The sequence below is a fragment of the Rhincodon typus genome, chromosome 11 (genome assembly GCF_021869965.1).
Source record: "Rhincodon typus isolate 14 chromosome 11, sRhiTyp1.1, whole genome shotgun sequence".
NCBI lineage: Eukaryota > Metazoa > Chordata > Chondrichthyes > Orectolobiformes > Rhincodontidae > Rhincodon > Rhincodon typus.
This window is the reverse complement of record NC_063342.1, coordinates 8,102,860-8,113,162: the sequence shown is the minus strand read 5'-3', so window position 1 is coordinate 8,113,162 and position 10,303 is coordinate 8,102,860.

Below are 10,303 nucleotides of genomic sequence, written 5' to 3'. Positions count from 1 at the left end.
GCTGGAAAATGGGAAGTCTTCAAAAATGAGATAACCAGAGTCCAGAGGCAGTATGTTCTAGTTAGGGTGAAGGGCATGGGTGGTAGGTGTAGAGAATGCTGGATGATTAGAGAAATTGAGGTTTTGGTCATGAAAAAGAAGGAAGCATATGTCAGCTATGGGCAGCAGAGATTAAGTGAATCAGTAGAAAAGTATAAAGGCAGTAGGAGTGTTCTTAAGAAGGAAATCAGGAGGGCAAAAAGGGGCATGAGATAGCTTTGGCAAATGGGATTAAGGAGAATCCAAGTTTCTACAAATACGTTAAGGACAAAAGGATAACTAGGGAGACAATAGAGTCCCTCAAAGATCAGCAAGGCCGCCTATGTGTGGAACCGCAGGAGATGAGGGAGATACTAAATAAGTATTTTGCATCAGTGTTTACTGTAGAGAAGGATATGGAAGATATAGGACGTGGGGAAATAAATAGCGACATCTTCAAAAATGTCCATATTACATAGGTGGAGGTGCTGGATGGCCTAAAATGCATAAAGGTGGATAAATCCCGATGACCCGATCAGGTGTACCCTAGAATTCTGTGGAAAGCTAGGGAAGTGATTGCTGGGCTCCTTGCTGAGATATTTGCATCGCTGATAGCCACAGGTGAGGTGTTGGAAGACTCGAGGTTGGCAAACATGGTGCCACTATTTAAGAAAGGTAGAATGAAAAGTCAGGGAACTATAGACCGGTGAGCTTGAAATTGGTGGTGGACACGTTGTTGGAAGTAATCCTGGGGGATAGCATTTATATGCATCTGGAAAGGCAAGGACTGATTAGAGATAGTCAACATGGCTTTGTGTGCGGTAAATCATGACTCACTAACTTGTTTGAGTTTTTTGAAGAAGTAACAAAGAGGATTGATGAGGGCAGAGTGCTGGACATGTTCTACATGGACTTAAGTAAAGCATTTGACAAGGTTCCACATGGTAAACTGCTTAGCAAGGTGAGATCACATGGAATAGAAGGAGAACTGGCCATTTGGATACAGAACTGGCTCGAAGGTAGAAGACAGAGGGTAGTGGCGGAAGGTTGTTTTTCAGACTGGGGACCTGTGACTAATGACGTGCCATAAGGATTGGTGCTGGGTCCGCTGCTTTTGATCAATTATATAAATGATTTGGATATGAACACAGGAGGTATGGTTAGTAAGTTTGCAGATGACACGAAAATAGGTGGTGTAGTGCACAGTGAAGAAGGCTACCTCAGAGTACAAAGGAATCTTGATCAGCTGAACTAATGGGCTGAGGAGTAGCAAATGGAGTTTAATTTACATGAATGTGAGGTGCTGCATTTTGGAAAGGCAAATCAGGGCAGGACTTATACACTTAATGGTAAGGTCCTGGGGAGTGTTGCTGAACAAATAGACCTTGGAGTGCAGGGTTATCGTTCCTTGAGAGTGGAGTCAAAGTAGATGGGATAATGAGGAAGGTATTTGGTATGCTTGCCTTTATTGGCCTGTGCATTGAGTGCAGGAGTGGGAGGTCATGTTGCACCTCTACAGGACATTGGTTCGGCCACTTTTAGAATACTGTGTGCAGTTCTGGTCTCCCTACCTTAGGAAGGATGTTGTGAAACTTGAAAGAGTTCAGAAAAGACTTACAAGGATGTAGCCAGGGTTAGAGGGTTTAACCTATAAGGAGAGGCTGAATAGACTGGGGCTATTTACGCTGGAGCATGGAAGAACGAGGAGCGACATGACAGAGGTTTATAAAATCGTGAGGGGCATGAAAAGGTTTTCCCGGAATGGAGGAGTCCAAAACTAGAGGGCACAGATTTAAGATGAGAGGTGAAAGATTTAAAAAGGACCTAAGAGGGAACTTTTTCATGCAGAGGGTGGTGCATGTATGGAATGAGCTACCAGAGGAAGTGGTGAAGGCTGGTACAATTACAACATTTAGAAGGCATCTGGATGGGTATACAAATAGGAAGGGTTTAGAGAGATATGAGCCAAATGCTGGCAAATGGGACTAGATTTATTTAGTATACCTGCTTGCCTGCACGAGTTGGACTGAAGGATCTGCTTCCGTGCTGCACATCTCTGTGACTCTATTTCACTCCCCACTGCTTTCAAGATTGTCAGTATACTCTTCTTTTGACTAGTGTCCATATCATAAGATTTTTCTCGCAGGTTAACTGATTGTTTCTCCTGTTTGGAGTACTCACTGCATAATTTAGGTAATTGAGGTTTTATTTGGTTTGATAAGTCCAAGTGACAGGTTGCAACACTCCTGTCACCAGATTTTAGACTTTAGTCTTTCAATCTGCTTTAGTTTTCATTGTTTGTTGGGTCTCCTTCAAATGTTTTTATTAACCAACTTATGTGCCTTGGCAGTTTCTTTCAGAAATTTCTGCGCATTGGAGTATTAATCTCTTTTTTATTAACTCAATAAAAGGTGGCCCTGTCACCTTATGAACATAATTGAAAAGGGCTAAATCGTATGGACTTATCAGGGGGATCCCTAATAGTAACAATTGAATTCTATTATCCCAATCTTGGCAATAAGCTCTAATCATGGTCTTCTAAGTTTGATGCCATCTTTCCAATGCACCTTGAGATTGGGGGTGATTAGCAGAAGATACAAATTGTTTAATTTCAACAAGAGTCATCATATGCATGTATATGCACAAGTTCTGTGATCATGGCATTTTCAGATTGCTTGGAGTTTTTCATAGAACTGTAGTCACCTTCTCAAAACCTTTTTCTTTTGAGCTGAGATCTCACTCTCTTCTGTTGTTTCAAATACCTCCTGGGGAGTTCTGTTAAAAATTGGTCTTATAAGAGATTAAACTTAAATTTGGTTGCTATGTTAATGTCAGATGAATCATTATCCTACAACGCAATGTCAATTATGGTGAAATTTTCTGTATGGGTCCTTGTAGTCTGCTGTTTTGTCTCAAAAGTTTTGAGTTCTCATAACTTTAAAAAGAGCCTATGTGTTGTCCAAGGATTATCAATTCTAAATGTCTCCCTTTGTGATTGGAGTTGAGATAAGTTATCAATTTGTCTGTCTTTCTGGATGAACTGAATCCACAGGGAAAATCATGTCATTCCTGGCAGCTGCTTGTGAATTCAGGTGTACTTTTCTAAAAGGTCCAATTAACATTATTTGTATACAATATGATAATTACACTGTTGTGATGTTAACATATCTCACTAAAATAATAGGCAACTTGAGTGATTTGCTTTTAACTCATTCATTGGTGCTTGCTAAACTCACTAATTGTTTACGGTTTTTTTAGTTTCTGCTTTCAAATTTGTAGGTTCCTGCAATCTGTAATAATTTAGGAGTGAAATGTTTCTCCAATGTGATGATGATTGTTTAAATGAAACCTTTTTTTGTAAAGGAGGGGTGTTCCTATTTGGGAGGTTGGTTAGTTCTTGTGGCTGGACAGCTAGTTTGCAAGGCAAAGTGATACCAACATGGGTTTAATTCCCACACCAGCTGAGGTTACTAAGGAGGACACTCCTTCTCAACTGTCCCCTTGTTTGAGGCATGGTGATCCTCAAGATAAACCAACAAATGTTGCCTCACTCTAAAAAGAGAGCAGCCCTATGGTCTGGCAAAACCACGTCAACTCTACCGTTTTCCATCCAGGCCAAAACAGAATTGCATTTTTGCATTCAAGCCTTGCCTTATTGTGCGGTTCCATCTCTTTGATTTTTCCTTCAAGTTTTAAAATAGTACTAGCTCTGAAAAACATGGCCATATAAATTGAATAATTCTTGAACTCTGTCTCATATGTGAAATCAAGATGGCGAGTAGGCAGTGCCTGGACTCCTGTGCCTGGGTGTGTCCTCTTTGTCCGCTTTTTCTTTTTCTTCCTTTTCTTCCCTTCTTCTTTTCTCAATTTTTAGTTTTCATTCAAACTTACCTAATAAAGAGAGCTCTTTGGTAGGAAGGCGGCTTTGATGTGTTCTAGGGCAGCAGGGGACGTCTTCAGAGGCAGCATGTCTACAGAACTGGTCAGCCTGCGAAGTTTGGAGCAGGACTCTCCATGTGGAGTGGGCTCCTGGCAACGGCATGGCATGGGCTGGTGTAGTTCGGCGCGGGACTGTAGCAACAGAGAAGGCAAAGTTGGACTCTCTTTAAGTTATTTTTTTAAATTTTATTTTAAGTTAACATGAATGGCAACGGTACACACTTTTCAATGTATTTTATATTGAATGCCTGTGACAATAAATGATTCAAATCAAATCAAATTCAAACCAAGTCCTAGCCTACTGCTATAACATATGTACACAGTTATATTATGGAATTTTAAATTCTACAGTCACTCAAATATGCTTTTTACTATTGCAGTTCATAACGTGGATTTTGTCTCCAGCAAGGCATTTTTACATGATGCAGCAAAGCTTATGTTATCACTCATATCATAAGAAATTTGGGGGTGTGGACGGCTTGGTAATGAAGAATCCAACAGATATTTATTATAGCTGTGTATCAGATACAATTATATCATTCACAAAAACATCAGTTTCTGGTCTAGTATAAAAACAAAGTTCTGAGGAAAGGTCACCGGACCCGAAACGCAGCTCTGTTTTTTTCCTTCACAGATGCTGCCAGAACTGCTGAGGTTTTCCAGCAACTTTGTTTTCATTCCTGATTTACAGCATCTGCAGTTCTTTTGGTTTTTATTTAGTTTCTGGTCTAGTTTTATGTTATTGTTTGCAATAAAGGAGCATGCTTTCAGTATCCTTAGGTGATGATATCAGAAATGTGTCTCGTACAGGCATGCTGACATAACACATCACTCCCTTTTACAAAGATAAGTTATGATCCCAAACAGTTTTATGTGGTTGTACATAGATACATGTTGTGAATTTTCAGATGAAAAAACAGATGAAGAGGAGTTTGCAGATTAACAATTCAAACTTCAGTATAATACTTTTGATTGTTGACTTCTTATCCTGAACTGGTGACCTAAATGCATCTGGAGACGTACACATTGCTCTCCCTTTCACTTGTTCACAACTTGGTTGTCTTGCTGTTGGTTTCTGTCTCTCAAGATTGTCACATAATCATTATCATGAAAATCTTCTTCCTCACTCACTTTGTGCTGTATATTGGTCTGAGCTGGTTTCTGTGCATTTGCAATGTAACACCATGATCATTACTAACTTTATATGATCTGACTGGTTGCATATTTTAGTATTCAGGTATTTTGGTTTGTACGGATGCTACTTTCGTTCACAGAGTAGATGGAATATGAATTGAGAGGTGGCCTCTGCTGCTGAGGTTGGTACTTTTGGCATACCTCAAGCAGTGACAAGTCATTGAATATACTGATTCATCCCAGACCAGAACACAGATTTACATGCTAGCCGTTTTGTGCATTCAATGTCCATATGTCTCTGGTATAACACAGATTTGATCTACCTTTGTAATACCTTGAAAATGACTTGTTGTGAAATATCAATTCACTTCTGTGTGGCCAAAATGAACAGAACTCAGTTACATCTTCAGTACTGTCAGATGATCCATGTATTATGATCTTTTCCAATGTTTGCAGTTGCTCATCTTTAGCAGTTGTTGACTATGTCTGTTCACACTGGCTCTAGCCAAAGTGCAACAGCCCTTGAGAATATTTTATGAGGACGTAACAATAGTCTGCAAATTGTGTTTATAGTTCATTGGCAGGATTCACTCTGAAAAAAAATTCCTTTGTCATTCGCATTCCTCATTGAGTTATGGACACCAGATCAAACCATTCCAATATTTCATATTGCCAGCTGAACTATGATTTATTGCAAAAACTTCTGCTGCCCAGCTCTCACTGCCAAACTGGGACATGTCACTGACTTTCTGTGCACCAGATACAATAACTCATCGTTTAAAATCACACCTTTTGCTGATAATCACAGATGTTTTGCATCTCAGTCTTTTGAAGAATTTCTTCCCCTCTAAGTACATCAAACCAATTTATCTTTTGTTTGAAGGGTTGATTCAAATCCATTTTCCCCTCAAAACAGCTAATACTTCAGGACCTTGAGAAATTATTGACATTACAGCTGACTTTCCCAGGTTTAAAAACTCTAAATGCAAGTTGCCCTGCAGCACACCCTTGCATCTTACTGACTGATTCTGCTGGTGATGGGATGAATCAGTGATTCTGATGTTAAGGCTCCTAAATAACAACCTTGCTGTTATTTTGAAAATGAGGCCAGTAAGCATTCTTCAGGCTATTGTGTAAGTTTGACAGACTGGTCAAAGCTGATGGCCATGCATGGTTAATCATTTGAGTTTTAGATTTCTCCAAACACAAGTACACTGGTTGATCAAAAGACCATAAGACATAGGAGCAGAAGGAGTTCATTCAGCCCATCGAGTCTGCTCCACCATTCAATGAAATCTAATAATCCACAACTCCACTTTCCTGCCTTTTCCCCATAATCTTGATTCCCTCATTGCTTAAAAATTTATTTCAACCTTGAATATGCTTAATGACACAGATAGTACAGCCCACCATGGTTAAGTATTCCACAGGTCCACTACCCCTTAAGAGAAGAAATTCTCCATCATTTCTGTCCTAACTGAGTGACTTTTTTAAGATTATGTCCTCCGATCCTGCACTCTCCCACAAGGGGAAACAATCTTTCCGCATCTATCCTGTAAAGCCCCGTAATAATTTTGTCTGTTTCAATATGCTCACTTTTCAACCTTATGAACTCCAGTGAGGTATAGACCAATCCTACTCAACCTGTCCTCATTATAAAATTATTTTGGACCTGGCATCAACCTAGTGAACCTTCTCTGGACTGCCTTCAATGTCAATGTATTTTTTTCTTAGATAAGGGGATCAAAACTGTTCACATTATTGTAGGTGTAATCTAACTAGTGCCTTTTATAATGTCAGCAAGATTTCCCTATTTTTATACTTCATTCGCTTTGAAATAAAGCCCAACATTCTATTTGTTTTCCATGTTACCTACTGAACTTGGATGCTAACTTTTTGTGATTTATGGATAAGAACTCCCAAATCCATCCATGCTGCAGCTAGCCACAGTCTTTCTCTATTTAAATAATGTTAAGCTGCTTTATTCTTCTTGCCAAAGTGCATAACCTCACATTTTTCTGTGTTATATTTCATCTGTCAAGTTTTTTGCCCACTAACTTGACCTGTCTATATCCCTCTGCAGACTATTTGTGTCATCCTCACCATTTGCTTTCCCACCTGCTTTGGTGTCATCTGCAAACTTGGCAAGAGTACATACACTTCCCTCAATTAAATCATTAATATATGTATTGTAAATAATTGTGGACCCAGCACCGATCCCTGTACACTCCACCAGTTACAGGTTGCCACCTTATCCCAACTCTCTGTATTCTACTAGTTAGCTAATCCGCTATCCTTGCTGACATACTACCCAACATTATGTATCTTGTCTTATTAGGTAGCCTAATGTGTGGTAATTTAACAAATGTCTTCTGGAAATACAAATATATTGCATCTTTTGGTTCCCTTTTATCTATCTTGCTTGTTACCGCTTCAAAGAATTCCAGTAAATTTCTCAGGCACAATTTCACCTTCATGAAGCCAAGCAGACTCAGCTTGATCATATTATGCATTTCTGAAAATTCTGCTATTAAATCCTTTCCCACAGACTCTAATATTGTGATGCTTTAATATCCCAGGATGTATCACATCATGTCCAAGGACTTATTGGTCTTTAGTTCCATTAGTTTCCCTAGCATTTTTTCTCTGGTAATAGCTGTTTTATTTATTTCCTATCCCCTTTTCTTCCCTTGATTATTTAAATATCTTTGGAATGCTATCAGTCTCTTCTTCGGTGAGTACAGATCTAAACTATTTATTCAGCTGCTCTCATTCAATTCCTCATTCCCCTTTATTGTTTCCACACCAATATTCTCTAAGGATTGGATATGCATTTTGACCTCTACTTTCTTTTTCATATATTTAAATAAACTTTTATGTTTGTCTTGATATGACTTACAAGTTTGCCCTCATTTATTTTCTTCCTCTTTTCTTTATTTTGGTCATCTTTTGTTGGTTTTTAAACTTTCATAATCCTCTGGCTTTCCTTGATCTTTACAACATTTTATATTTTTTCTCCCAATTTGATGTTCACGTCAACTTCCCTGGTTAACCATGGTTGGCTTATCCACTCCCTAGAATCCTTGAACCCCACTGAGGGTCAAAAACTATTATCTTAGATGTCTGCTATTGTTCCTCACTCATTTTTACTGCTAAACTACTTCCTTATTCCAGCTCAGCTATCTCTGCTGTCATTCTTTTGTAATTACCCTTATTTAAGTTTAGCACAATGGTTTCTCAGCCTTGTTTCTCAATCTCAAACTGCATGCTAATTATGGTCACTGTTTTCTCAGGAATCTATTATGCTGCAGTCTTGTATTAAACCTATCTCATTACATAGTACCAGATACAAAATAGGCTGATGGCTTGTTGGTTCCACAACATTAGGAAACTGTCCCAAACACACTCCATGGATTTGTCTTCATAGCTATATCCTAATTTGATTTTCCCAATCTACATCAAGATTAAAGTCACCCACAATTAACGTACTGCCTTTTTAACCCGCCCTCATTATCTAATGATTTACTGTCTTACAATGTAGCTATTGTTAGGGGATCTCTGATTTTGCCTTATCTCCATCCATAAAGATTCTACATCCTACAAACCAATTTCATTCCTAGCGATTGTACTTATTCCATTCTGTATGAAAAATGCTATTCTTCCACCATTTCCTCTTGCTTGACCTTTCAAAAAGTCACATACATCTGAATATTTAGTTCCCATCTTTGATCTCCTCATAAACATGTTTCTGTAATGGCTGTAAGGTCCTACCCATTCACATCAATTTATGCTAGTTTGCTTGCAATTTCTCTATTTTCGTCTGATGTTATCTATTTGGTTGCAAGCTTATATCTCTGTTGGACCTGTTCTAATTTACTCTATGCATGGCTTGTTCCAAAGAGTGGGGAGTGATCTACTTTTAGTCATATAGCTGCGACATTTGCTGCATTTTAACCTTGACTCACAAGTCACAAACACCAAGTTATAGTTCAATAGGTTTATTTGAAATCACAAGCTTTCAGAGCACTGATCCTTGGACAGGTGAAGTCACTTCACCTAGGAAGGAGCAGCACTCAAAAGCTTGTGAAGTCAAATAAACCTGTTGGACTATAACCTGGTGTCGTGTGACTTCTGACATTGTCCACCTTGGTCTAACGCCAGCACCTCCACATCATTGTCATCCCTGACAATGCAGGAAATGTGGGCAACTTGGAAGCTGCTGAACAAGCTGCAGTCACTGAATATAATGATATGGAGGAAAGATCAATCTTTCTACAGTTTGTTGTTAGTGAATACAATCTTCAGAAACTCACTGCTGCTAGCACATCCTCACCTGATGATGAGCTCCTGCTGTGAGAATGCATTTTTCCATTCTCTTCGTTCTTTCTTAATGCAACAGCAATTGTTTTCAAGTTTAATCTAGGTAGAGATTTATGCAATACCTTCAGGTAAAGTAATCAAAATATGCCAAATTTCTAACGTTTGCAAGCAGTAAACCTGATCCTACACCTTGTCTGACAGCCAAACATTTATCTTTTGTAGCAATGATCACTGGATAGAGAATAGGATCAGGAATATTAACAAATCCTCTTCATCCTTCCCACTCTGCCGCCAGCACCACACCACCCGCCCAACACCACCTCTACCCCAAATTCAAGATGCAGTATCCCATGTTATGTTTCTGTTCAGATCACACTGAGGATTAATGCAAGCACCATTGCTTGCACCTATGTTATGAAGATTATCATTGCAGCTTCCTCAATGAGGTAAAGAAGGAGGATCCATTCTTTTCCCTCACGTTCTACCTGCTTTACTCTTCAGTCTTCATGATTTCTTCAAGTCTTTCTGGCTTTTGTTCATTGTTTCTTCACATGACATTTTCTTGTCATTTGAAGTAATTATTGACAAGTTGAGGTGGTGGAAAAACGGTGATGTCAATGGACTAGTAATCCAAGGAATTAATGCTCTGAGCACATAGGTTTAAATCAATCCATGACAGCTCGTGGAATTTAAATTCAGTTCATAAAGTCTGTATTCTGACGGTGACCAGAAGTGTTGTTAAAAGTAAAACTCTTCTCATTCACTCAGAGATAGTAGGAACTGCCAATGCTGGAGTCTGAGATAACAAGGTGTGGAGCTGGATGAACACAGCAGGCCAGGCAGCATCAGAGGAGTAGGAAAGCTGACGTTTCGGGTCTGGACCCTTCTTCTG